The sequence below is a fragment of the Callospermophilus lateralis genome, chromosome 14, assembly GCF_048772815.1.
Source record: "Callospermophilus lateralis isolate mCalLat2 chromosome 14, mCalLat2.hap1, whole genome shotgun sequence".
Lineage (NCBI taxonomy): Eukaryota > Metazoa > Chordata > Mammalia > Rodentia > Sciuridae > Callospermophilus > Callospermophilus lateralis.
Genome location: NC_135318.1, coordinates 31,497,471 through 31,524,655, shown reverse-complemented (window position 1 = coordinate 31,524,655; position 27,185 = coordinate 31,497,471). Strand labels below are relative to the sequence as shown.

At 39.6% G+C, this 27,185-nt stretch overlaps 1 protein-coding gene and 1 non-coding gene across 7 annotated transcripts in view; one reads left to right on the top strand and one right to left on the bottom strand.

Moving 5' to 3' along the window:
* Slc8a1 (solute carrier family 8 member A1) overlaps positions 1–27,185 on the top strand; it is a 356,468-nt gene that overhangs the window by 45,628 nt on the left and 283,655 nt on the right. For 3 of the 6 annotated variants that reach the window (XM_076832594.2, XM_076832592.2, XM_076832595.2), the window contains exon 1: positions 10,289–10,444. The exons of 2 other annotated variants lie outside the window; for them this stretch is intronic. The gene's annotated coding sequence lies outside the window, so the exon portion shown is untranslated. Of the gene's footprint in view, positions 1–8,892; positions 8,957–10,288; positions 10,445–27,185 lie in introns of those variants that run through there. One more of the 6 variants, XM_076832593.2, reaches the window with a different exon arrangement.
* Positions 23,536–23,608, bottom strand: Trnaa-agc (transfer RNA alanine (anticodon AGC)). The gene has a single exon. It is a non-coding gene; the product is annotated as a tRNA-Ala (tRNA).

The window sequence follows — 27,185 nt, the reverse complement described above, 5'->3', positions numbered from 1 at the left end:
CAATTTCTATTTGTGAGTATATGGCTAGCAGGTAAAGGTAGCAAATTCAAGTCCGTTTCTACAAAATGCAAACTCATTTTTAATGTTTTTCCTAACACAAGATACTGCCTTTCACAGGAAGAAGTTTCCAAATTATACAGGAAATTCATTGCACATTTTTCTAGCATTAATGTTTATATGTTTATATAAATAATGTTTATATTTATATAAATAAAATTAATATTTATATGTTTATATAAGTTAATTTTGTTTGTTTTATGTTTACTTATATAAATAAGTTTACTTAAACTTAATTTTAGTTGATTAAATTAATTATATTACATTTATTTGAATGAAATAAAAACTGTTTATAGTAAAGTGACAGGATAAACATTAAAAATCTAACACAGGCTTTCTATTTTGACAATATATATTACAGTGTCAAGTAATGCTAAATGTATATCATGTTTCTCATAATGATGAATGCACAATTTTTTAGTGTGTGTCATATTAAGGATGTGTCAGGAAAGATGTTAAAAACATGCACATGGGAAATCAAACCAATTGATTTTATCTTTGGACCTGTTACCTCAAAATCAGACTGCTTTTAGCAAAACAATATCTTCCTAGAGATAGAGATATAGGGAAAGACAAAAAGATTTGTTGAATGTTATGAATATGTTCAGATTTCCCTCAGTGATTTTGTGTTTTTCTAAAATAAAAATAAAAATAGTTGTAATTAGGAGAAGTTAAGAGACTGTCTGTAAAGCTCATCCTTCACCAAACTTGACTGCATTTTGGTTTTTCTACACAGATTTAAATGTCTGGTGGGTGGGAGGGGAATCTTTTCACCTGCTCCCTAGTTACAAGTCAGCTCTGAAGTCATAGAAAGAAGACCAGATATCCTTGGATTACTATAACCTATTTAAAGTACAATGGCACTTCGGGGTGACAGGCAGCAGGAATGGTACAAATAAAAAGGGGGTGCATATCTGTAGAGAATTTAGACATAATCATAAAACCCACCAAGGTGCTGTCTGCTTTTTATTATCACCATTCATCATTACAGTGATGAAGTGCTCTCTGGATGCTAAAGCAGACCTCCACCTTTACCCCCACCTTGGTATGCCAGTCTTTAAAAGGAATTGCTTTCTTAGGATACTAGCAGTCTTATAGAAATCATATGTGTTTCAACTGAAACCGTCTAGAATGATTCTCCTCAAAATGAAAACAGTACTTTTAAAAACTATTGGTCTGGGAGGTAATGGGATTCTGCCAAGAATTGAGCCAATGGGAAAAAAAATAGCCATTTACAGTCCTTTGCTGGGAGCTTCTTGGAGATGGTTTTAATCATCTTCTCTCTGTTCTGTTTATTACTGGTCATGCTCACTTTAATGCATCTCAGATGTGCCATCAAGATATATCTTTATAAAGTACATAGCTGGTTAGTTATAGCATCTATTTTGTCAAAAATCTTGAGTCTAATTCCACCTATGAAACTAAATTCCTAGAGGTCATGGATGGTGTTTAATTCATTTTTTTATAAATTATCACAGAACATAGTTTGTGGCTCTGAATGGAATAGTCACTCTCTGCTGTCTGAATGATTTAAAAATTCAGCTAGTAAATCTGCTGCAAATTTTCCATTACTATGATTACACTGTAATGAGGTATGTTCTATTAATTTGTAACATATTGATCATTTGTCATGAGTTAGGTAGACATTTAGAGGCTTTAAATAATTTTCCATCCGTGCTCTACTTTTCCTCAATTTCTACATTCAGATATTAATTTTTGATACAAAATTAAAAATCTATCTTAAGATTCTTAAGATACATAATTCATATTTTTAGGCTTCAAATCTGATATCATTCATTTTCCAAAAGAGCAATATTGGGTCAAAATCATATTTAGCCTTGAAGTAGACTTGCAACTAAGTATATAAAAGCTTACAAATAAAAAAAGATGTTAAATAAAATTTTAAAACATAAGTGATCAGCTTTTATTTCCATGCACACTTGCAAATTTTGATATGGTCATTTTCAGTAATTAAATAGGTAGTCAAAGTTAAACACTCGTGAATGTGAATGACAATGTATTTCTTGAAGAGTGTGTGTCTGAGTATGTACACAAACTATCAGTCTTGTGTGTGTGTATAGTGGAATTTCAGATAAGAAAAGAGAAGGAAAAGGATGTGTGGCAGAATTCTAGAAAGAAAGCATTGAGCCATCATTAAACTATACATATGAGATTCTCTGACTTCTCACCATTGACATTGACTTTGGGGTAAGAGTTCCACTAATTAGAGCTTATTTTTGAAAAGTTGGCCATTCAGTTATTAATAATTAATTAATGCAACTCTTTAAATAAAATAAAAGAGGTATGCCTTTGAACAAAGACATTATTGTATGTACAATCTCTGGGAATGGTCTGCCTTTTTGGAATAACCATTAGATTTACATAATATGATGTATTCCTGAATGCAGAGGTGAAACTCCTGTCTAAGCCTCTATTCATAATACTAATAAAGTCCAGTGAAATTCCAAAAGAACCTCAAACAAACCTATGCTCTATCATTTATTCTTTTTGGAATACACACACACCTGTAATAATAATAATAATAACAATAACAACAACAACACTGTCAATAGAAAACCTTAACTGCATTCAAGTGTCTGCAAAACTGACCACCTAAACTAGTACTTGTTCCCAAAACTCTGTATTCTATTTTCCTTGCTTTATTGCTTTTGTAGTTTTATTTACATATGGTAGTTTCTAATGTGTTAATTTGTTCATTTTGTTTACTACCTGTTGTTTTTCCTCTAGAATATAAGTCCCAAAAGAATAGGAACTTTGGCGGTGTTTTTTCTGTTGTCTTTCTAGTGTCTGGGAGGACAATGAAAAGCAAAGAGCAGGCCCTCATAAATATTTGTTGAGAGAATACAAGACAAAATGAATTTTATTTGTTTATTTAAAAGAAATTTTTTTTCTGTCCCATCCAACATTTTGCCTTTAATGAGTTATTTGATGATTTTGAATATTATCAGGAAGCTCACCATTTTCTTGAGTCTTAAAAATATTTTTAAAAATTCAAGCACAAAACATAAGTTGCATGCTTAGTGAACCTCTCTTAATAGAGGAAATAAGAGATTCTTTGACTTGTTTATGAATTGGGACAAATAAAAGCTTTAGAATTAATTCCTGAGATAACTGACAAAGGGTCAGTTTACAGGCTCCAGCCTGAGGCTGGTTCTGATTGCCATCTCTGTGGGGTTCAGCCTCCTGCAATGTAACAGACAATCTGCCTGTCATCACAGAGCAGGTGGCCAGGCAGGACTGTGGGTGTGGATATGGGGACTATGTCAGTTGCTAACCAGGGCCTGCACTGCAGTTACCAGGAGGTGGTTGGTGTTAAGTTGCAATTCTACTGGACAGGCGCCAGAGAGTTTACTTCACCCTGAAAGCAAAAGCCATCTTCTTTCCACACAGACCAGTCCTCTTACAGTGGGTGGGATGCATTCTGTTAATTCATCTACCATGTACCAAACACTGTGCTTATGCTGGGGGGTGGAGTGAATGTTCAACAAGACAGACAGAGGCCCTGCAGCCATGGACAGAACTTTCTCGATCATAATTTCCAATTTCTAAATCCTTGTCAGGAGAATTAAAATATCTGCTTCTGCCTCTTTGAGGCCCTACGGTCTTTTAAATTTCTAAGAAGTCTTCATTTTTATATTCTGTTAAATATTAATATTGAGTGGAACAGCAGAATAGACAATATACTTTATACTGGGTAGAAAGGGACTTTTTCATGTGTCTTTATCATTAATTAGCTAGTTCACCTTTCATTCATTGAATTTTACCCCTGGTTGAAATGTAGAACCACACAGAGAACATTAAAAAACAAACAAACAAACAACAACAACAACAACAAAAACTTAAAAAAAACATAAATGAAAACAATCCCCTCCCCCCTACACACAATGTTCAGACCCAATATCTGACCAATAAGAGAAGAAATCTCCAAGAGTAGGGCCTACAATTCTATATAAGCAAATCCATTTATACTTTCTTTTTCAGTCTACAAAAGACAAACAATCAGCTCTTCCAACTAGTTAAAAGGATTTCTTATATAAAAATTAAATTATATTTGAATTTGATATAAATTCAAATATTTAGTGTATCAACTGTTCACATACATATTACTTCATTTATTTGGCCCTCCATTAATTTCTCCCAATAAAATTTTATAATTTTCAAAAAAATTAAATTATTGGAAGCAAATATTTTTATGCCTACACAAATAACTCACCATTGATTTTGATTTACACTTTTAGAAATGCTGAAACCCAAAGATGGCAATTTTTAATTTTTTTTGTATATCTTTTAGTGGTGCATTATAGTTGTACATAATGACAGGATCTATTGTTACATATTCATTTTTGCACACAATATAACAATATCATCTGGCCAGTATCATTTCCCAACACTTTCCCCTTGACTCCCCATCTCCCATTCTTTGGTCCTTTTCCTATTCTGGTCTCTTATATTTACATGGGTTCCCACTCTCATCTTTATTTTCCTTTTTTCCTTTATAGCTTCCACATATGAGAGAAAACGTTCCACCCTTGACCTTCTGTGTTTGGCTTATTTCGATTAACATAATGTTCTCTAGTTCCATCCATTTTCCTACAAATGACATAATTTCATTTCACTTATGACTGAATAAAACTCTGTTGTGTATTTATGCTGCATTTCTTTATCCATTCATCAGTTGTTGGACAACCAGACTGGTTTCATAGTTTAGCTATTGTGAGTCATACTGCTATAAAAATGGATATGGGTGTATCACTAAAGTACGATGACTTTGATTCTTCAAGATAAATATTGAGGAGTGGTATAGTTGGGATAATATTTTAAAAGGAAAAGAAAATAGAACATAGTTTTAGAACTTTATCTGCTCATAATTACTTCCAACACTTTAAGTCACACTGAGCAATTCTGAATTTTTTAAAAGTGATGAGAATGTGTCCTTTCATTATCCAGAGACTTCCATTGGTAGCAGAATCAGCATCATTAAAATCATGGACTAAGATACCCAGGAGTTCAGCCATTTTCCCCTTAAGTCTTTTTTTAATGACCATTTTCAAGGGCTACTGTCTGGGCATTGCATAACCACTACAATATTGGCAGTTCTCAGAAGATTCTAATCAGTGGCCAGCAACTGAAGATTCAGGGAGAGAACTATATATCATAGATGATGTCTTAGAAAAGATATTTATTGAAAAAGCTGACATGCCATCTCTCAGGGACAGTGCTTCAGAACTGGATTGTGAGGAACAACTGCCTGGTACAGAGCACCCTAGGGCCTCATCTTGAGTCCCTGTTGATGGACAGTCCTTGAGCCAAGGTTGTAGAAAGTCTGTGCAAACATAGTGAAGAAGTTTGTCCTTCAAATAAAGTCCTCTGTTAATAAATTAATGTGGTAACCAAAATTTTAGTTGTAGTGGTATTTGGTTAAAATTGCTCTTTGAAATTGTACCCTCAGATTTAATAGAGATAAGAAGAGAGCAAGTTGATAGCAAGACATAAAAAGAAAGAAATACTGTTAACAGAAATAACCAGTTTGCCCTTATAAAATCAGAAAGTACAGTTTCCTTCATTACAGAAAAGGAAAGTGCTCTCTTGATGCATAAATATACATTTTTTTGGATTAGTCAATGTCTAAAATTCTGTATAACAAAAATCACATCAAAATCATTATAAATAACATGATGGTCTGATAACTAAAAACTAATTATCTTGATTTTTTATTTATATGGATATCATTTTATAGTTGAATAATTATTATGATCAAGAATTACATCAAGCTGGGTGCTGCATGGTACACACCTATCTATAATCCCAGCAATTCAGGAGGCTGAGGCAGAAAGATCACAAGTTCAAGGCCAGCCTCAGCAAATTGGTGAGGCCCTAAGCAACTTAGTGAGACCCTGTCTCAAGTTTTTAAAAAATAAAATAAAATGGACTGGGCATGTGACTCAGTGGTTAAGCACCTTTGGGCTCAATCCCTAGTACTAAAAAAGAAAGACATATACCAAGTACATTATATGTTTTATCTTTACTACAACTTCTTGAAGGAGATTTCATGATTTAGGTTTTCCAGACAAATACATTGAGATTTTAGAGGCTAAAAAACTTTTCCAAGTTCACACAGCCAGAGTAGAACTATGAATCCCACCTGTATTCTGATTCCTAAGCCTCAGCTCTTAAACAGACAGTTGCTCTTGTGTGACCTACTATTCACTCTAGTAAATGATTCTGCCACTGAGTTCCCATTGGTAAAATCGTGGACTATGGTTTAAATATTTCCTTAATGTAACAAGGAGCAGAAATGGAAAATGAAAAGAGTCAGAATTTTGTACAAGTCTAATCCTTGAATAGAAATTATAGAAATGTAGAATTGCAGACCCCTCGTGTCCCAAGACTGTAACAAATTAATTGGTGACTTGGAGGAAGTGGCTGCCCCCTCCCACCCCCCTCCGCCAGTAATGGAGCCCAGGGCAGGAGGTTATTATTTCAAGTCTACCTACAGGCTCTTGGAAATTTGTACATTAGCAGGGCCCATTACTTGATGGAGTGGAGACTGATGTTCAACTGGTCAAAACAAAGTAAAGAAGTACAATTTGAACTGCAGGAACAAGACACCAGGAAAAAGAATAGTAGGACCTAGAAGGTGACAAAGAATCTCTACAGTCACCCTGAAAGCAAGGAGCCCTGGATCCAATCAGCAGCAAAGAAAACCTAAATGATAAAATGAGGGGTACAGTGGTCCACATGAGGTTGTTAAGTCTGGGAAAATGGCTATGGCTAAGCTCCCTCCCTGGCCAGGCTGGGAGTGCTCTAGTACCTTTTTCTTATTTGGAAATCAAGATGAGACCCAGCCTGTGATAAGCACAGCCCTCTGTGGTGAATGGTGATGGACTAGGAGATAAGATGGGAATTATTAGGACTCTATTGATACATTAAGAAACCCAGGCAATGGAGAAAAACAATAGTGGTTCTTCTGACGTAGGTGACTCAAAGTAAGACTAAAAGGAACTAAAACAAAGTATTTGTTTTCTCAATAATGGAAAGTTATTGGATATTTTAACATAGTATTAAAAACACTTTTTAAAAAATCTTTGGTACCCTTGTTATTTAGACTGGATATAAAGTTGGTCTAATTCACATCGTTTATATTTGGTCTGAAAGTAAATTTGCTTAAGGATCCCCTGAAGATTTGCTAGGAAATGATTCCTGAAAATTTGAACCATCTTTAGAATATATCAAATCTTAGTGATATTCCTGTGCAGACCCCTCAATAGCTGTTCCATACTGCTTTGGTTTGATACAATGAAGATTTGTGATTATAAATTCCAAGTCTAGAAGAAAAGAATAGCAATCAATATCCAAAAATACCATTAAAAAATAGCTCCGCTTTTGGAATGCAAATCACCTCCTTCTTGCATACAATATTTCTTCTTTCCAAAGTCACAGCCTGTAGAAACGTCACTATTTCCTTACCTAGAGCTGTAGTCTCCACAGCCTTGTGCCAGTGATATTGCCTTTGATAATTCTTGCAATAAAAATTCAGTCATGTATGACATTTAGGAGGGAGCAAAAGGTTTGATTTGCCCCAGGGCCTTGTGACCATTATAAAGATGCCTTTAATGAGAAATAAAAGGCAAAGAAAATTATGGACTCAGAAATTGAGCCAAATAAAAAGGGTGACAAATCACTGGGTACTAGGCCACCCCTTAATAGACTTCAATAAGGAGAAGACCATACAATATAGGTCCACTGCCCCCAGGAATCCAAATTAACCCATCAGTTTAGACTAGAAAAGAAGAGGACCTGTATGTAGCCTTGATAACTTCTTAGTTGCTAAAATGATAGGCTTTTAAAGACCAGTACAGACCAGCACAGACATTGAAAGACCAGTACTATTGTCCCCCCTCTAACATACTTATCCTTTTAAGAAATTTTGTCACTAAGTAGCCCATAATAGTAATAACAGGCCATACCCTCCGTATAGAATCTATTCCAATGAGGTATATAGTTCACTCACATTTTTATTTAGCTTTTTAGCTTGTGTTCTTCATAACCTGTGTCCTATTTCCTATGAGCAGAATCTTTAGTTACAAGTTTTTCTTGTTGTCATTTAAAAGACAGCCACATTTCTTTCCAAGCCCCTGTCCTTTAGTATGAGCCAAATATCTGCCTCTCACACTCCCTGGAAGTCAAGATTCTAAGCGATTTTTGGCTGAGGATATACTCTAACTCAAACATGGTGAGCTTCTCTGTCTCCCCAAGTATCACTACTCAGTGCAGTTTAACAAAAGTCTATGTGGAGAGCAGCTTCCAAGAAAATTTATCTCAGCAAAGAAAGGAAAATGTTCACAGGGAAGGAGGATTCCTGCAAATTTGCAAGGCAAACAGTGGGTTGGAGGTTTCTTTTGCCAGAGTGTCCCTAAACACTGGATGGGTACCTTTGCTAATTAAAGAGCAGTCCTCCTTTAGGCAACATCAATGTCACTTGTAAATTTGCTAGAAATGCAGATCCCAGGCCCACTCCAGGCCTACTAAAGGAGTAATTGCAATCCCCAGGTGATTCAGACTCACATTCATGTTTAAGGAGTACTGGCCTAGAGCAGTGGTTCCCAACCTTCATTGCACATAGGTATGGACCAGAGAACATAAAAACAAATTACTGATGCCTGAGTCTTAACCCCAGAGATTGCAAGTTAATCATTCTAGGGTGTGGCCTAGACCCTGGGACTTTTAAAAACTCCCCAGGATATCTGAATGCAAAGTCAGGTTTGTGAGCCACTGACATAGGGATAAAGGAGTGTTACTGCTCTTTTTTTGCAGAATCAAATTGGAATTCCTGGAGTCAGAATCTCTCTCTCCCAAACCTGACTGCCAGAGCCACATTGTAAGTATCAGGAGATACTTGTGCTTTTGAGCTCCTTCCTCCCCTCACTTTCCCAATATAGCAGGTCCTGGCCCCACACACCTTGGTAAGCCACAAGGGCCAATATCAACTGGTGCTTTAAGAATACAAACTCAGAGCCTCCACGTGAAACCTCCATCATCAGAGTCTGCATCAGATTCTACAGCGTCAGTCTGCATTTCCAGGTGTGTCTGTTGTGCAGCCAGGTTTGGGAGCTGATGAACTCTACAGTGAGTCTAGCCTTTCATCCTGCCAAGTCATTAAGGATTTGTAAGGATGAATGAGCTGTCAAGAGAGCAAGGGCCTGCTGCAATGCTCCTTTATTAATTATGGGGAAGTGATGTATTGGCAATGATAATGCTTCTCTTGGAAAGGGCAATGAATGGTTCGTCGATTGCTGCATTAGGTCTTTCCTGACTCAATCTTAATGCTCAGCTTTTACTCCTCTCTGTAGTTTAAAACGGCATGGCTTTCACACTAAACAGCCTCTTGGTCTTTATTCCCAAGTGAGTTGCAATCTTTGAGCAAAATACCAACACGGGTAGCCTTTTAGAGTTCTTGGTTTGAGAATACCCCAACTCCATCCTTATTTGCTTGTGTCAGCATCTAGTAGCTAGCCTATACTCCTGCATACTTGATATGTAGGAAAAACATGGAGTAAAGATTTAAAAAAATCATTGATACATCCTCAGATTCCTTTGCTAAAAGAAAGCTTCCTTTAGCAGAGGGGCAGAATGTGGAGGAAGAAGATATATCTGGAGTAACAAATTCAGAGGTGAGAAAAGGGTAGGCGAGTGGGGGTCGGGATTCTGTCTGTGGAAGAGGCAAAGAAGGTTCAAAAGAAAAGTTGCAGCGCCGGTCCTCGTGTGTAATCCATGGGCTGGGTGCCCAAGACAGCGCTAGCGCGCGGCCGGGACGCACTGCGGGGCGAGAACCTGGAGGAAATAGAAAAATTATATCCTCAGGGGCAGAGGCCGGGAGGCTGGAAGGGCTCCCCACCGCCTCGGTGCTCCAGAAACTTGCGGGTTGAACCACAAGCGATCGTTGAGTCCGCCGGGGGAGCGCGCAGAGGGCCAGAGCGCGGGGAGCCTGCGGCCCCGGCTGTGGCGGCGGCGGGGCCGAGCGCGCGTGTGAACGAGTGCGAGGCTGCGGGCGGCGGGCGGCAGGCGGGTGTGCGCGGGAGGGAGGGAGGGAGGGAGCGAGCGCGCGCGCCGCCCGGCTCCGGCCCTCCCAGCCTGCCGGCCTCCGCGCTGCCTCCCGCCCGCGCGCACCGCTGCCAGCCGCCGCCGCCGCCGCTCCAGCTCGCGCCGGCGCTGCACAGGAGTCTGTCCGCCGCCGCCTGCTTTGTGCTTCCCGCAGAAGATGGGAGCGACCTCTTCCTGATCGGGAGCTATTTAAAAGCAGGGAGTTTGCCGTATTTCCTACTAGCGGGAGGAACTGGGGAGAATCCATTCACACTCCCCAAACCAGGTAGGATCCTATGGTGGGCAAGCAAAAGGAATCCAGTCACATACCGTGAACTGTTTTCCTCTTGCTGTTCATAAGGCTGCACTTCCTTCGTTTTGGCAAAAGACTGGTTTCCAAATTGTGTGTGTGTGTGTGTTTGTGTGTGTGTGAATGTGTGTGTGTGTGTGTGTGTGTGTGTGTGTGTGTGTGTGTGTGCTTGCGCGCGCCTGCACATTTTCTGGGTGTCTGAGCTTGGGGGGAGTGAAATTGCTCCGGCTGGTGCTTCTGGGCGTGAGGGTGCCTGCCTGCCAGTGCAGGCTGCCAGAGGAAGAAAGGGCTGCTAAGGAGGGATGCTGCGCCCTGCACCGCACTGGGCTTTGAGGATTCCGGGCGCGAAGAGCTAAGTCCACCCAGAAAGCAGCGCTGCTAGGGACTCAGGCGTCCCCACCCACTGGACTCCTCTCCGCGGTCTTCCCTCCTCCTGGTAATCCCTGGGGTCTTTCCCAAGGCCACACTTGCGACCCCCCTTCTTTGCAGATGGGCTCTGGGTGCTCCTTCACCATGGACTGCGGAGAAGAGGGAGGTGTGGCCGGAGATAGGGGACAGACAAGGAAAAAATGTGGGGAGTGGACTTACAGGGTCTTGGTCTCTGGGCACCATGTCGTGGTGTGCATTGGGGATTCTGCACACACAGGCATCTTTCCCCAAGAGATTCCAGAGGAACTTTGCAGCTGCATTATCTGCCTGGGGGCTGTGCTGGCTCTTGGGGAAATGGTCTATGTTCTGAGATGCGAGGATATCCTTCTTGGCTCCTCCTTCGTCAAGAAGAGGGAGGTCTTAATAGATGGACAGTGGGTTCAAGAAACCAAATCCGTACAGGCGATGCTTTTAAAAAATACAGCATATGTGCATCCTTGATTGTTTAACTCGTCCTCCCTCCATGGATTCTGTCGCTGTCTGATGAATGACTTGGGCTGGCAATTCGTATTTCCCTCCCCAGATAAAGTAGCAGTGGTTGGATTGAGAGAAGGGGCGATCAAATTTAACAAAGAATGTTTTTTTGTTTTCTGAAGAAAGCAGTGTGCCTGTGGTCTGCAGTCGCTAGAAAGAAAGTCATTTTTTTTGCACTAGGTTATGGTTTTAACCCCCCTTATCCTGGTTGCCTTGAAGGCGCTCTCTACCTCTCTGCTAGTCAGCCACTAGTGGTTGTGAATATAACAACACAAACTTTGTCCTGCTGGAGGTGTAAAGACTAAAAAGAGAAAAAAGGATATCAGTGGGAGGTGTAGTGGAAGAAGCATTTTTAAAAATGACAGATGTGGTGAAGACAGTACAGGCATCCTGAACATGGAGGAGCGGACTGAGTAGGTGGAGATTTCTGATCAGATCTGGTTAAAGACATTGGCTTGAGTATCTCCCGAATAGGAGCAGTGAACATCCACAATCCCGGACTTGTATGAAGATTTCCTAAGGGAAACGGGGAGGGAGGTCCAGGAGAGAATATGGAAAGTATATACCTTCCCCTTCTCTCACCCCCAACACACGCGGGAGCGCTCATGCGCGCGCGCGCGCGCGCACACACACACACACACACACACACACACGCGCATACACACACACACACACACACACTCACACTTACATGCTTCCTCTTTCTCTGTCAGAGCTCTCCTGCAGCAAGTCAGGAAAGGAGGGAGGAAAATGAATCTAGATATTTCATTCATTTCAGATAAGAAAACAAAGCCAGAACAGGAATGACTGGCTTTAGGTTCCTCTTTCAAATCCTGTGTTACTTGTATTTAGCTCTCTGGGTTTGCTAAACTTGCTTAATTGGGAGGTTAGCTGGGTGTGAAAGCAGGAGGAAGGAAGGAGAGCTTGCTCCATCTTTGGGGCTTTGTGAGTGATTTGGTGGGGGAGGAATCACTTATTTCATCAAGAAGCAAAGATGTGTTTTCTTAAATGGTTTTCATTTTACAAATGCTGCCTGCCTGAAGGGTTCCCTTTGGATAGAAGGACTCCTTATCTAAAATTTCTCCCACTTGCTATAAAGGAAGCCCCCATTTTTCTTCCTTAAAATGGCTGTGTTTTTTTTTTTACTATTATTAAAAATAGAATGATTAATTCCTAGAAAAAAAGGGGAAAATGGGGGGGGGGCGCTCAGCAGAGGTAAGCTATTATTCACCATTTAGCTGTGCAAAGGATGTAAGAATGTCCATGACAATCAGACTTAATCTACTCTGTCTTGGAGCCTTAATGTGGCTGGGATTAGAGTAGTGAACTAACAGAATATGAAGGTTGTGTGTTTATCTATCCATCTACTTCCTTGTCTATTTACTTTACCATTACTAGTTAATGGTTTCTACTGTATCCTTTTGGATTTAGATTAAGAACTAGATAATCCTTTTGTTGGCTATGCAGGGAAAGGAAAGCATAACAACAGTGACAGTGCTTTAACTCCAAATGAAATTATAAAAGGAAGGTGAGGTAGGGTCTTGAACATCTACAGGACTCATTTGCAGGAATTACATTAATTACTCTTTCAAACTTACTATGTATTGAAAAAATAAAATTCATTCCAAGACAGCTTTAGCTTTTTGTTAACAAGCTATATTTAACATGTTTTTTATCAGACAAAAATAGACTTTTATTTATCTTGCAAAGTAAATGCTGGTTCCTTCCTTCTTAGTGCTTAATCTGTTTCTTTGACAAAATAAATGATGAGAAAAGCTCATCAGATCCAACCAAGTTGTGCTAAAATAAACAAAAAAACAAAACAACAAAACAACAACAACAAAAAAAAGCAAGGTAAGTATTCACTTTGCCTTTGGATGTGTTTGTTTCAAAATAAGTGCATTTTAGGATTTCGACCTTTGATTTTCATGGTGCCATTCAGTGTGATCAGTTCTTTCTCTATTGTCCCCTCAGGTAGAGGGAAAACAGCATGTAGGAAAGAAGCTGGCTGCCCTTATAGCACGGAAATAAATAAGATCCAAATTGAACTAGATATTAAATCTGGAAAAAAAGATACACAGTGGAAAGGGGATGTTAGAGCAAATTGTTTTAACATCTTATATGTTTGCAGTGTGTGCGTGTGTTGCTTTCAAATAAAAATTTAATCATCGCCTTATATTTACTGAGAATTTAGAAATCAACACGCTTTATCTCTCTCTCTTCTTCTGGTATCTTTCATCCTTTATCTAACCTCTAAGTGATGAATGTCTTTTGCTAAAGTATCCTCTAATATCCTATGACTTCTTAGTTACAACCCTCCGTCGTAACCTCCTGCATCTATAGGTAGACCTCCTCATCATAACCTCTATATTTATAGTCTCCCATTCCTACCAAATTCTCCTGCTCCCTCTTGTGGCAAATATTCTCCTGACTTTCCTTAGATTCCAGAATCCTATTTAGCATCTCTTACAGTTCCCTAAGCTGTCTATCACTTCAGATCTCATTCTCAGTAGGAATTGTGGCTAACCAGGCCAGTAGGTTGCTGAACTAGCTGTTTCTGCGTTTCTCTCTGAACAAAAGGATTTCTATTCCCTGGAGATTGATCTAAGATCTAGTGGAAGTAAATGTCAAGTGTTTTCTCACCCGTTGGGATGGATTAGATTCTGGGAGTGTGAGTTTTTCAGTATCTGCCTTTGAGATTTAGATTTGGATTTAGGACTAGTCCAGTGGGGCTTCATTAAGTGCAGTGGGATTGTTTTTGGTTTCCTTCCTTTTCTTTCCAAAAGAGAAGCTCTCTTCTCCCTCTCTCTGTCTCTCTCTTGTGTCCTCCCACCATCCCTCTCTCTCTCCTTCCCCTGCCTCTCATGCACCCCCCACCTCACAAAATACCTTTTACCCAGTACATATTTTGAAGACTTAAAATAATCAATGATTAGGTTCTCAGTTGTACTTGTGAATCAAACAGCCCATTTTCTGACCTGGATACTCCCAGAGTAATCTCTGGTATGTTTTCACCAACAGCAGTTTAGAATACAAGTAGGGAGATCTGGTGTCTTTTTCCAGTGTGTTGACTCAACTTGGGAAGACAGTTGCTGGCAGTCCTTGCTGCCTCAAGTGTTATTTCTAGGCTCTCTTTGCTGGCGATTCTGTTTTGAACCTGAAGTATTTTATATTTGTCCTTTGATCGGCCTACTTGAGGGTGTAGAAAGTAACCATAGACAAAGGTTTGAGAGAAGTACATTTCCACTTCACCGAAAACTTCCTAGCCAATTTTTGAAGCAGGAAAGGACCATTTGGAAGGAGAAAGCTCTAACTGGCAACTGAAGCAAAGAAAAATGTTTTTGTGGTCAAGGGCAAATACAACCTAGGCAGCAGTCTATCAAGTCATTTGAGGATGGGCACAGCATTCTCAGGCTCAAAGCATTTATTCATTGGCGGATGTAGGATCTGAAATCCTATTAAAACCATTCATCTGGATGAAGGAGTTCTATCCAGCAGATGCCTAATGAATTAATGCAATAATATTACCTGGGAAAGAGCTACCATGACATTTTATAAGCCATTAGCATATGTTCATTTTTCAACTTGGACTGGCTTATCTGATCAGCCGGCGGATAGAAAGTCCCGAGGACCTGGAACACAGGAAGATGCACAGGAAGTGAAAGAGGTTTGAAACCAGTTTGATGCCTACCAAGTGCCCTCTGAGGACTCTTCTGGTAGAGGAAGTGTGAGTGAGCTGAGTACCTGGGAACGGGCTGTTTATGGAGAGTAGCCAGAAAGAGGCAAAAATAAAGCTCCACAATGAAATTTTACTCTGCAGCAGCAGCAGCAGCAGCAGCATCAAGGTAATAGATCTTGGATCCTTTCTTGAAAATTTAGCCATTTTAAGGCTTCTGAGAAGTGGGCAAAATATTTTTGAATATTTTGATATCCTTCAAATAATTTGATATCCTTAAAATCTTGAATGGAATCTCCTATGCCATTTTGGAATATTCACACTGATAGCTTAGAATATAATAGTGCAATACCAATTTAGAGGATCCCCTGCTCATGTAACAGATCTAGGAAAATAAATATAAATATTCGAGTCCATCTTAACTTTAAAAAGACAAAAGTAATCACTTTGCAGATGTGATTACATGTGAAGTCAGAATAATAATTTCTAGGATAAACCTAATGTGAGACAAAGTCAAACAGACAAGGAGGTGATTTAACAATTTACCTCAACCCACGACATTTATTGAGCACATGCAAGACCCTACTTTGGGCTTTTCCGAGAATGCAGCTGAAGAAGAGATTGTTCGATGTTAGTTGAACATTCACGATGTATCAGGGACTAGTTTAGTTGCTTTATACTAATTTTCTAATTTAGTATTCACGAGTGCCCTGCAAGGAAGCATCATCATCCCTATTTAAAAAAAAAAAAAAAAGAAAGAAAAGAAAAAGAAAGTTATGACTCAGTTGAATAATAACTTGTCCACGTGTTAGTACTTGGTGGTTAGTACATGCGCAGTGGCCATGCTCTTTGTATAATGATTTCTGCTTTCAGGGATGTCATGATCTAGAACACCTACATGTGAAAGGTAGGGATTGAGTGAGGTAGAGCATCAGCTTGCACCTGAGCAAGTAAGTACTGGAGCAGTTGAAAGGAAAAACAGAACACTGGACATGGCTTGTAGAGGAAGAGGCATTTTAATTCATTCACAGTGAAAAGGGTTTAGAAAAAAACAGAAAGCCTAGTCACTTTTGAAAAAATAAATAAATAAACCATGCCCCAGCTAATGGATGACAGAGGCAACCCTGGAGCAATTTTGGGTCATTTCGTGACTCCTCAGTTATGCTCTGTGTTCCAGTTAGGACCATGCCTCCATAACTATAGATCTAGAACAAATGGTAGCCTAATGCACTGGGTGTTGTGTTTTAGACTTGAACCCAAAATTTAGGATGAACTTGTAGCACAGACTTGGAGGAGAGATGCTGTAACATTCAGAAGTGAGGCAAGGGGCAGACCACCTGCCAGCCTGATCTTTACTAAACTTTGATGATTATATTTCTCATACCATTTCAGGTGAGTTTATTCATTTAGCACTCATGGCCCTGATGTTTTCTCCCTTGAGATTCTCCAGCTTCTCATTTTTTTCCCCCCTGGTTCTAGACTCATGTAGAGCGTCCAGTCCTCACAACAGGTTTAGAGAATCGGACAGCTCTCTCTATACCCACACTTTCCCTTCCTCTGTAGACTGTGGTAGGTAGACTGCTACCCACTGGGGGTAGCATCAGAATTTGCAGAAGTGCCTTCTCTCGGGAGCTTCCAGTCATTCTTCCAAAATAATTTTTCATCCATCCTGACAGTATAGTTCAGTGGTAGAGCACCTAACTAGAATGTGTCAGGTCCTGGGTTTGATTCCCAATACTACCAAAAAAAAAAAAAAAAGCCTAATTACAAAATAATCATTCAAAAGTTGGGGGGTGTGGGCCTTCCCAAGATGAAATTTGTGAACTGATGTGGGATGAAGTCAGTGGTTCTTTTCCCAAGGCTCTTCACTGTTTTTCTTTCCTGGACATGCAGTTGTTTTAATAACGTCAGTGTCGGTGCTCTTGTTAATACCATGGCCAGCCTGGAAAAGATGTCAGACATCATCAAATTTTTGTTTTTTACAGATAAGCAAATGGAGACCATAAAAGTTAAATGACTTAACAAAAAGTGAAACAGGAGATAGAAGAATCCAGATCCGTGACTCTGAAGTCATTTCACCCAAATTACAGTTCCTGTTTTCTTTGACAATATGGAAATATGCCAGTTTTCTAGCCTCAAGAATCCCTAGATGTCTATTAAGGATTCCCAGGGAGGAAAGAGAAACTTGACTTTACTTCTCGTCTGAGGACATCAACTAATCAAATGAAGGACCCTCGAGTACCCAAACTAAAGGTCTCTGAGGTCAGCAGACTAATTCATGATAGTTCTAATTTTTGTTTCAATCTGACAGATGCCATATTTGACATTGTGCAAGTTACTTAACTTCTCTGGTCTCCATTTTCTCATCTATTAAATGGGAATAATTAATAGTAATAGTAATCATAATAAGCCTTGTAGCTTCTGTGAGGAATGATAAATGAATAAAACAGTTTCTGCTATGTGAATGTTCAATAAGGGTTGACCCATAACTTGACAGATGAGTACTGAGAAAGTTCCTGTCTCTGCCTGTGTGCTTTTATGTGAACATGCTAACTGTATGGGGATTGCCATGAGAAAGTGGAAAAAGATAAGATTATGTCTTATTCAATATAGCCAATATTATTATTTGTATAATTTACTGTTTTTTCAAATATCCATAAAGTAAATGTTTTGGTTTTGTGTACCATAAGGTCTGTTGCTGTTACTCAACTCTGCTCTTGCAACAAGAAAGCAGCTGTGGATGATACATAAATAAATAAGCAGGGCTGTGTTCCATAGAACATTATTTAGAGATATTGAAATTTGAACATCATGAAATTTTCACATCATCAAATATATTTTTTTCATTTTTTCCAATCATTTAAAAATGGAAAACCATTTTAATTTCATGGTCCATTGGCCATGGCTTGCCAATGCCTGTCACTCATTGTAGATTGTGAGAGATACAAGTGTAGCATCAGTGGGGTTGGGGCATCCTAGCAATTGGTGTAGTATGAAGCAGGATGGCCTAGAAACTCAGAGACCTTGTTTTACAGCCCAATTCTGTCATTTCTGTGATGTGTGGCTTTGAAAAAGCTTTTGAATTAGCAGGGTTTGAGTTTTCTTATTAGGAAGAGGGTCCGGGGATGAGGCAAAGCTAATTGAATTTTAAGGGCCTTCCTAGCAATCAAAGTAATTTTATAGAAAGAAATTTGACATTTGAGAGGGATATTGAGGACAGGTACAAAGGTGAGAGAAAGGAAAACATGACACCTATTTGGGTAATTTTCATTTAATAGCTCAGCTGACTACCAGGAACAGCAAACCTGGGAAGGTGGACAGGTGCTGTGTTATGGATGACCTTAAATGCCAAAATGGAGCATTAGAATATCCCAGCTATAGATTATTAGCAGAATTCACCAAATTTCCAGGTCGGTTGGAGAGAGGGGAAGTCACTTGTTCAAGGACACATAGCTGGTCAGTAGGGCTGAGATCAGCACTGGTTCCTTTTGGCCCCTAGGCCAGGGATCCTTCCATCCGCCATACTGTCCCCAACATTGTGGTAGAGAGCAATTAACTGCAGTTGGATGGTTCTGACCTCCATGAGGGAAAGTCTCATATAAATTACAAGAGCTGCTTTCCATATTTTCCAAACATGATCTCATACTCGACATATCAAAGAAGGTAGGTCTGTGAGTAATCCCATTACAGAGAAGGGTAATGGCAAAAGTGCCCACATACGGCCCTGCACTCCAACACTGTTTTTTCAATTTTCACTCATGTTATTTCTTCAGCAGAGCCTTCCTCACACCCTAGTAGATCAGGTCTTCCATTACTTCCTCATGTAGGATTGTGTTTTTCCTTTATAGCATTTATTAGAGTTAGTAATTATGTGGGTTTTTTTTTTTTTTTGAGGAGGTATGCTTTAAATTGGCATCCGTCATCTATCTCTCAGCTACAGTGTACATTCCATAAGCAATTGTGACTGTCTCGTGGTTCTAGCCCCAATGACTTGTACATTATCAGACACAAAACAGACATCTGATATTTGGTTAATGAATGAACGAATGTGTGTTCTCTCATTAGTTATTAATATTCATGAAAACAGTCTGCTTCAACAAAAGTTGAATAGCATGTTATCTTCACTTACAAATTAAATGATTAAATGTTTACCATTTCTTTCTTCACTCACTTTTTTCTCTCTCAGTGTCTCCTCTCAGGGTTATTCTTGAGATAGGGGAATCTGCATCTCTCACAATGTTCACCTATGACAAAAAGACAATAATAATACAGTAGTCTCAGCATAGTTGCTAGCATTAAAACTATACCACCGAAGCCAAAGTTTAAACAGTTCTTCAAATGCAAGTATATAGGATTGGTTTAAATAGTACATTCACTAAATGTCCTCTCTGGTAGAAAAACTGTTTTATAAACTACTCAAGGATTTGTGTAAAAAACTGTGTTTTTCCATAAGCCGTTGACAATCCATTTGTTCTTCTAAATAGTAAGATTTGACAAGTTCCTTTCTAAGCTGACTTCCCTTTTTTAAATTTACTGGTTCTGTCTGAATTTACACTTGGCTTAAAAGCCAAGCCATTGAGCATATTGTCAGGAAGTTTAGAAAATTGTGGCATAGAATATTGGCGAAGGGGCACCATTAAGTGAGCATCTATTCACTTGACTTTTTTTTTTTCCCTTAATATTTCTTTTTGCTTCCTACATCTCCTCTTCTCAAGAGCATCTTCTTCTTTCAAGGACTGTGAGTTGAGACTGTGCAGGAAAATCTGAAAGACTCACAAACCTCAAGTTGATAGGTTTCCATCTCCTGAAAAGCTATCTACTTAAAGCTGAAACTTAATGACAGCGGGGAAAGCTCGTAAAATTCAGATTAAAAAAAACAAAAGTCATTCTGGATGCTCCTATCACGCAGCTTGAAATTTAATTCTGTATTCAGCATTCCCCGTTCCAAGAGGCATACTAAGGAGCAAGAGTGACTGCACAGAGCAGATTCATTCTTGAGTTGAAGTGAAGAGGGGGAGCAGGTGATACCCCATAAAATGCCTATAAGTTAATGAGTGCAGCTTTCCTCATCCTCCAAGGCTTCCAGTCTGGGGGCTCTGCATGTTTTCTGCCTCTCCCTAGGGTGTGCCTGTAGAAACTGGAGAGGTCTGTGAAGAATTTATTTTATCCTGAGTCTTGGTTCCTGTGAGAGAATGTCCTGGCAATTCTTGCCTGTGTCCACTCAGAGGAGGCAGAAGTAATCCATAGCAAATGTATGACGTAGGTGCTTCATAATTACCTCAGTACTTTCTTTTGGGGTCATGGGACTCTGGATTAGGGTCCCTTCTCCCCTCTTCTCTAGCCCCATCCCCCCACTCCCAGAAACCCATGCACAGGCCTGTCACATTTCAGTCCTGCCTAGAATTCCAGACTGTAAGAGACAAAGCTCATCTGAAACATTACTTCACATTATTTTCTTCTAGATATTAGAAAACACTGCCCTCTGATTTTTAGGCAGCTTGTGTTTGCTGGGCAGCTGGTTTCAGCCAGTTCTGTCCTGTGCTGGCTCCTTTCTTTCTTTATGCCCTTTTCCCTTTACACCAGTGCTTCTCAAGGGGTGATCCAAGACCACTCTCTCAGAATTACCATGGTGCTTGTTGAAATACAAATCTGGGGTTCCTCTTTACACCTATTATAAATCAAAGATAGGGCCCAGGCATCTGCATTGCAGTGCTGTTCCCAGGTGAATGCTGGGGGAGCTGAAGTTGGAGAAGCATTGCTCTCTGCCTTTTTCACCTGTTTCTTCCCTCTGGAATGTTCTCTAACTCTTTCCAACTTTTGTCATCCTTCTCATCTCCTCCTTTATATAATTTTCCTTTTTCTTCTTAATATTAATGGTCACTAATGGTAACTTTCATACAAAGACTGGGAATTCCTTAAGTGCAGGGACCTTGTATCAATTATCTCTGTAATCCCTGAAGTGTATGTGAAGGTGCTTTGCACATTAAGGCCACTCAATAACTGCTTGGTGAGTACAAGAAGGGCCCATTCCCTCCAGACCTAGAAATAAAGAAAGAATATACTATATAAAAGTTCATTAAGGTTAAATGGCAGCAAATAGCATAAAACATATTTTAAGGTAGGACATATTTTATATATAAAAGCATGCATATGACCTTGTTCCTTTTCCTTGTAAGGTCAAACATCAAAGAAAGATTGCTCTGTCTCTTCAGGGATGATAATGAACAGATTATCACGTAAAATATTTATCACTGTCCATCAGGAGGACCCTGTAAGATCCAGAGTCCAGAGGAGATGTTCCAAGGTCCTGCACCAAGATTTTAAGATTATACTTGAAATCTCTGTAGAGCCATAGACTAAGTGATGTGAAGTTTCTAGAATCCTGGTTCTAGTAACCTAAGACGGTCGACAGTTAACTAGGAACTGGGTAGTTTAGTTGAATGTTCAGTGATGCCACTGTTTGAAAGCCAGGGATGTCTCTCTTCTCCTGTGATTCTCTAATAATTAAAGAATTGTGTTTCCTAGTAAGTGGACTTTTTCCTGCAGTGACACATCATGGCATCTGGCACATATGAGTGTCTAAGAAAAGCTCTGCAGGTGAAACCATGAATGATATTTTGTTCTTGAGGTTTTCTTGATTTCTGACCAATTTTTAAAAAAAGACTTTAAGTAAGTTTATGCATTGCATAGAGATTCTGAAAAAAAATATATTGGTTTGTTAGTAGTGAAGTATTCAGTTATTTGTGATGACGTTCTGTATCATTTCCTGTGGCTCCCATCCCATTCCCCTCTTTAGTTTTGCTTTTTCACTGCTAGGATTTTTTTCTCCATTTTTTTTTCCTCCTGAGCAAGTGGAAGGACCTTAACTTTGGAATGATTTCAGACCTCAGACTTCAGCTGATGATCCCCCAAATGAATCATCTTTCCCTTACTACATGATGAATATGAGTGTTTATAAAACTAGGGGTTGGGGTAGGGAATGAAAAAACAAAAAGCCCTGCATGTACTAATGCATCCTGTACATATTTATTCAGGTGGGAGGCAGGGGCAGTGTGAGAGGTTATTCTACACTAAGTACCTAAATGCAGAGCTCTTTGTCCTCAAAGAACAACATTATTTCCCTATGCAGTAGAAGCAAACAAAAATCATTATGGTGTAATGCAAAGTACCTGCATTTTAAATCACAGCATTTTTAAATCCCTGCATTTTAAATCACTTAAGTCTGTGTGACTTTTGTCAACTTACTTGTAAGAACTTTTTGCTTTTCTAATTTATAAAATGAGAACGATAATACAGGCCTCCTTCAGTATTGTCAGAGAGGTCAGCAGGAATCATGAATGCAAAGCAAATACTCAAGTCAGTAATTTCAATCATTATTGCCATCAATGACCCTGGTGGGGAGGGGAGCTTAAACCCTGGCACAGTAATTCTGAGGACAATCCTGACTGACTTCACATGGAACCCAAGATTATCAGCGCATCTTCTCTCTGAATTCTTTTTTCTTTATTTTCTTTTGGAAGACTCTTTCTGCTCCAGTTTTCTTCTGCCTGCCCACATTTCCACGTAAGCCTGCAGAGTTAATATAAAAATTTAAATTCTTGGTGCTCTTTTCCTTTTACAGGGACTGTTTAATGGAGGTGATTTTGGGTTGGTGTTACACGAGATGCCTTTTAATTATTCGAAGGAGGAAAAGATAGGCTTCCTTGAGGATGTGTCCAGTGTCAGGACCCTCTCAACAGAGCCGATACAATCAGTGAGCCAGGGCTGATGTAGCAGGTGCTGAGCAAGATGTCAGGGCCCCAGGTCATCTCTTTGTGCTGGAGAAAATTTTCCAGACTGAGATTCTTTGCTGTGAATCTGAGATACGGATTTCCTCTCCTTCAGCTTACACTGATATTGGCTTTTCAATCTGATGCCGAACTTTGCTCATTTTAGGGCTCATCCATTTCACAGAGAGCATTTTCCAAAGCAAATGCCCAGGCCCAATTCCCAGATTCTGATTCAGCATCAGGGATTTGGTGAATCAGTTCATGACCCTATGATAATTATTTTATTCATTCAGTAAACATGTGCTGTACATATTCTAGGTGCCAGGCTCCCCTCTAGGAACTGGAAATGCAGTTGTGAAAAAAGGAAGAAAAGTTGCTGCTCTTACAGGGTTGACATCTGTTAGAGGGAGAAAGACAATATGTAGAACTTCTGAATAAAGCACACAGCATATAGAAGTAGTTAGTGCAATACAGGAAAATAAAATAGAGAAAAGGGCTGGCAGATATATCACATGACCTGTTTCCAATAACTTCTTCATTATCCTAAGTCTGTTTTTTTTTTTTCTGGTCACATTATCTGGTTCTTACCCCGGTTACTTCCCTTGCTGAACAGTTTAGCTGCATGATTTCTTTTTTTTTTTTTAAGATGTTTTGGGGAAACTCTTTTTAATATTTATTTTTTTAGATATAGGTGCACACGATATCTTTATTTTTTTTTTATGTGGTGCTGGGGTTTGAACCCAGTGCCTCATGCATGCTAGGCAAGTGCTCTACCACTGAGCCACAACCCCAGCCCCTAGCTGCATGATTTCTGACCTGGGACAGGATCCTCAATCCAGTTTTGTTAGTTTTGGTAGAAGGACTTGAGCCCCTCAGAAGACCTCCCATAGCCCATGACTTGTCATGGAAGTCATGGAAGCCTACATGACTTGTCCCAACTTATCATTCAACAGAGAGAAAACTTTCTGGGGAGGGTGGGGAGAGAAAGAAAACAAAATAAAATGTTTTAAAAGGCAGTAGCAGAGAGGACTGTGGAAACTAAGTTTCTTTCTGAAGTCTGGCTCTGGTCTGATAGATGAGGCTGGGAGCCAGACGAGTATTTGAATGTTAGATGAGATGGTCTCATGTCACGTGAAAAACGTCTTCATCCTCTGGCATCATCTCTTTGTCTAGAAGCAATGAGAAGTACTTACTTCAGTTATGGGTAAAGATTTATACTTGCTTTCATGTTGCCTTAGAAATAGATTAATTGCTTAGCTCTGAGGCTTTCAGTCAGCAAGAATTACATAGAAGGGAATTCCAAGTCCTGATGAAGGCGAGTCAGGGAGTTCCTTGGAATAACCCCAACTGCCAATCAACAGAATGCGATTAGGACATCCAGTGTGAGGGCTGGTGGGGACACCAGCAGATTCCTTTCCTCTGAGTCAGGTACTTCTTGATAGTTAAAACTAACCCCAGTTTCCTGTGGGGAGTAGGCACTCTGCTGCCTCACTCCTCTTTGGGCCCCTCTGCAACTGAGGTTCTTCCTTATGCTTTACAAAGCAGTTTGATAAACACCTAATCTTACAGGCATGTGTTTCTCTTCCTTGTAACTATGACTTCTCCCTTCGGCACAGGTGACTGGATTACTGGCAGCCAGGTATCTCTTTACCAACTTTTTAGTCAGTGTCATTAAAGTTTGTAATTTGTAGGTGATAAAGTTGTTTTGTTTTAAAATAAATAGTGAGTAGAAGATAATTCGAGTATTCTTGATACTTACTGGGCTGAAGACTCATTTTGATGATGGAGTGGGTATTCCTAAGTGGTCCCTTGACATAGACATAGAGTTGATCTGAATCCACCGAAAAAATCAGCTGCCAGCCTTCAGTAGATCAAGGCAGAATGTAAGAAAGCCAGGCAGCAAACCAACATACCTGTGGCCTCTGTTCTTATCTTCCTGCTTAAGTTTCATGGAAAATTTATACACACACACACACACCCCTCAGGGGAAGTTGGGAGGGTTAAGTAGAACTTCTGGACTCTTCTAATGGAAGGAAGAAAATAGAGGAAAAAAGGAACTCCTTTAGATAACACTTCTCCCACATCCTCACAAGCATTTCGATTTGGTATTCATTAAATAAAGAAAGCAACCAAAGTCCAGAGAGTTCTTCCCGGTTGCTTTATTGCCAATAACTTACATCAGTGTTTTTGTCCACTGGTTTCACAAATTATAATGCTGTCACTTTTTTTAATATAAATGTGATGATTTTTGGTAACCTCAGCAGCCCCTCTCCTTTTTCCCCAATAATGACGATGGATGTTCACCAATCCATCCATTTTTACACATCTGGTCCTCATTTGGCTAAAAACATATTGTGAGATGTGGACTAGGGCAGAGATGGAGGGCAGGACTTTTTCTTGGCCGACCTAAGAGAGAGCCTTGACTGTGCATGCAGGAAAAGGTTGCCAGGCAATTGATAAAGGGCAGGGAGCATAGGGCAGCTGTCTCTAGGAAAATGCCAGCCCTCATGCCCTACACCACAGTCATTGATGCTTGTCTGCTTGAGTCTCTAATCCATAAGATAAAAGCCAGGCTGTTGGAAACCTTCCACGAGACTATTGCTAACTGGGCTCTCCTAACCTGCATAGAAGCCAAGAGGCTTTCAATGGGCTGGTTCAAGCCCAAATCCAACAATTGTCCAGCATTACTTTATCAACTATCAGGGATGACCTAATGGAACAGTTAATGGAAGCAGACCAGGATGTGAATCTTAGTTTGCTCTCTGTATGATTTTGAACAAGTTCTTAACTAGTCTTCTCCTCAGTTATCCCACTTTGAAAATGAGTGTCTACTGGATAGGGCTATTGTTAGTGCACTACCCTCTGCACAACTCCAGGGGGTGCTGTTTGCAAAGACCAAAATGGAAATAGAAACACTAAAAGTTGTGTGACACAAAAGTGCTTGTTATTAGAAATATTAGATATAATTGATACATGTAAAGAATTCAGCACGATGTCATAACAGTTTTAAGAAAGGGATTCAATATTAGTCTCTCAAGAAATTGTGATTTGTTATACTTTTTTGAACCTTGATTCTAAGAAGGAAAATGTTTTGAGGAAAAAACACAGTCTGCAAAGGCCTACAAGTAAGAAAGTGCCTTATTTAGGGAATTAAAAGAATTTCTGCACTCAGGAGCACAGAGGTTAGATCATACAGGGTCTTAAGCAGACTATTGAGGGGTTTTACCACTGGACATGAGGCAAAAGACAGCCTACAAAGAGTTTTAAGCAGAATCATAGTGTAAGATCTGTTCCTTAGCAAGTTCAATTTGGCTGAAATGTGAAAAAGAGAATGATGAATTTGGCAGTGATTTGAAGGAGTGGTTAATTATATCAGGCTTGGAGACAGACACAGGTTTGAATCTTTCTTCAGTGTTTACTCTCTCTGTTCAGTACTGTTATATATTACAAATATTTAACCTTTCTGATCCTTATCAGTCTCCAAGACATTTTAAGTTGCCAGTCTACTAAAAGGATAACTACAAATGTTTCTTCTCCATTTTAAATGCTAGCTATCTGCTCTTCCATTTTTGAATACTTACCAGGCATTGGGATCATTTAGAAGTCAGATCTTAATATAGTAGGCAGGAGCTGGTCTCCTTGTTTCCTCCCATCCTCTACAATCTCTCTACTAAACCAGGAGAGAGCCTGTTCTAAAAGGAAAACCAGATATTACTCTCTGGTCAGAAGCCCCTGGGATTCCTGTCTCTCTCCTTGTCAAAGCCAATACCTTACAGTGGCCTCAGTGACTCCGTGATCTGTTCCCTTTGCATTCCCACTCCTGCATGGCCCTTCCTCCACACTGGTTTCTCTGCACGGTTACCATCAGGACCTTTGTACTTTGTCATAATACTCTTCCTGCAATACCCACAAGGTTTGATCATTTGCTTCCTTCAGGACTTTGCTCAAATGTTTTCTTATCAGAGACGCCTTCCTTAACTGTAAAATCATGCTAACTTATGTGTGCATGAATACACACACACACACACACACACACACACACACACACACACTGTCCTTCTTAGATTGATTCTGCCCTTCCCCCATTGTACCACTTTTTACCACTTGATATTTTATTGATGCCTTAGAAGACAGAGACTTTGTTTTATTCACTGGTGAATTCTTAGGTCTAGAAGAGAGCCTAAGGAGTCATTCTAAAATTTATATTAAGCACATATAAATAATTGTGGAAAAAATTGATGCATAAGGGACTTGAAACTAGATCTCCTATTTTTCTTGCAGGCAAATTGAATGTTACCTTGTTTTAAGCAGGGATCCCACAACCCACCCAATCCCTGCAAGGCTAAGCAAACAGACACACGTTGACCAT